The following is a 2,258-nucleotide window of genomic DNA, read 5'->3' as shown; positions in this document are numbered from 1 at the left end:
TTATATTTACTTTTGTTTCTAAAATGTTAAACAAGGAACTAAAAAATTGCATATTCTAAACTTTATGAACAGACACATCCCAATCATGACAAGTATCTTAACAAAAAACTTGATAAGTGTGAAAATCCGCTAAATTATAATCTGAGTAAAATAAATAAAGTACCAAATAGATTAAATAAAAGGATTCCAAGTATTGTAATTGGATACAATAGAATAAAATATAAGATGTTAAGGTGAGAATTAAGTAAAAAGAAGAGTTGAGTGGCAAAAATAGAAATGAAAAGAAATGAGGGCCAATGTGTAAATAAGTAAAAGTTAGACTATAAATGCTCCATTTTTTCTCTCTTTTAGCCGTGAGCTTCAAAAAAAGAAAGGGGGAAGAATTGTGTGATTTTTCTACTTAAATACTCATTGATTTCACTAATTAAAGTGAGTAATTAGAGTGAGTAACTTAATTAAACATAAAGAGGGGGTTGATTTTAAGGTGGTGAATGCATTGAAGGAAGGATTTCAAGCTAAGGTTTGAAGAGGGAGAAGAAGAAAACTTGATTTTTCTTGCATTGTTTCCTTAAATCCTTATCAAAGTGAGGTAAATAATATGCTCCAAATGATTAATTCCTTTAATTTTATGTTTGATGAAGGATTATGCAAAATTATGATTATGTGAAAGTGTGGATTTATGTTATAATTTATAGGAATGATGCAAATTATGTTTGAACCATGTTAGAAAGCATGAATTATGATTGGGTAAGTGTTTAATTTTAAGTAAAAGAAACAAAAATTATTTTTCCTCATTTTAATTGAATATTTGGCCAAAAGAGGAATAATTTAGGGGAATTGAGGTTAAATACAATTGTTTGGAAAATATGGGAAGATGAAGGTTTATAAGTGTTATATGAATGAAGTAAGAATTTTTCAAAGAGAAAAGAAAAAAAATCTTCACTTCCTTCCCTAGGTTGTTTTTGGCTAAACGAAGAAAAAAAATTAGAGAAGGAAGTTTAAATGATATTATTGAGGAGTTTTTGGCAAAACGAAGAAGAAAAATTAGAGAAGGAAGTTTAAATGATATTATTGAGGAGTTTTTGGCTAAATGAAGAAGAAAAATTAGAGAATGGAGTTTAAATAATATTATTGAGGAATCTTACCAAATTGAAGACAATTGATGTTGATAGATTAAATTGTATAGGGACTTTTGTGAATAAATAAATAAATAAATAAGTAAATGTTTCATAAAGGAGGGTTTTGTCCTCCTTGAATTAAAAGTCAATTAAACTTAATTAACGGTGTTGGATTTAATCAAAGAATATGTAATGGGTATTAGAATTTTTACCGGTTCGAATGAATGAACAATGACAAAGTAATTTTTGTTGGTACAGAGGAGGCCGCAGGACCTAATCAGCAACAAGGGACATCTTCACGCGCACAGACACCAGGTAGGTGTTTGACACCTTGGAGTAATTAATTAGTTTATATATTTTTTTTATTATTGTAGAATGAATTTTTTATAGATTGAAAATTATTTCCTGCTTACTGGAAATAATGCCCTGGTGAATGGGCAAGTCTTGAAAAATTATTTCCTCGTTACTAGAAATAATGCCCTGATGAATGGGCAAGCCTTGAAAATTATTTCCTGATTACTGGAAATAATGCCCTGGTGAATGGGCAGTTACTGGAAATAATGTCTTGGTGAATGGGCAAGCTTTGAAAAATTATTTCCTGATTATTGGAAATAATGCCTTGGTGAATGGGCAATTACTAGAAATAATGTTCTGTTGAATGGATAAGCCTTGGAGATCATTTCTTGATTACTGGAATTTATGCCTGATTGTATGACCATGTTAAGAAAATTAATTTACAAATTAATGGGATAGTCACTTGATGTAAAATAGATTAATTGTAAAATTTTGAAGTTAAATATGCTGGTTTGTGGGAGACACTCTTGATATTTTTATTTTAGTAGTTGTATCCCTATGTCTACAAGAGAATTTATGAAATTAGAAACTTCAAAAGAAAATAAGACAATTTATTCTATGATATGAAAGTCACTTTAATGTATATGAATAATTAGTCCATAATCAATTACTTATTGAAATGTGCAATTGTTTTAATCATGTTTTATGCGATAATGTTTTTAGGTACATCGCACCCCCGATCTAGAAAGTAGATGCTTGGATAAATAATTTTTTATGTGATTAATGTAATTGGAAGAACTAATATTTTGTTGTAATATACTTCCATATCTAAAAATATAATGTTTA

At 28.7% G+C, this 2,258-nt stretch overlaps 1 long non-coding RNA gene across 1 annotated transcript; it reads left to right on the top strand.

Annotated features, from left to right (window-relative positions):
* The first annotated feature begins 389 nt into the window (after positions 1 to 389).
* On the top strand, positions 390 to 1,424 carry LOC133697069 (uncharacterized). The gene is made up of 3 exons (XR_009842810.1): positions 390 to 589; positions 696 to 747; positions 1,377 to 1,424. It is a non-coding gene; the product is annotated as an uncharacterized LOC133697069 (long non-coding RNA).
* The last annotated feature ends 834 nt before the right edge of the window (positions 1,425 to 2,258 follow it).

This window comes from Populus nigra, chromosome 6 (genome assembly GCF_951802175.1).
Source record: "Populus nigra chromosome 6, ddPopNigr1.1, whole genome shotgun sequence".
NCBI lineage: Eukaryota > Viridiplantae > Streptophyta > Magnoliopsida > Malpighiales > Salicaceae > Populus > Populus nigra.
The sequence above is the reverse complement of the archived record's forward strand: the minus strand, read 5'-3'. Positions and strand labels throughout refer to the sequence as shown.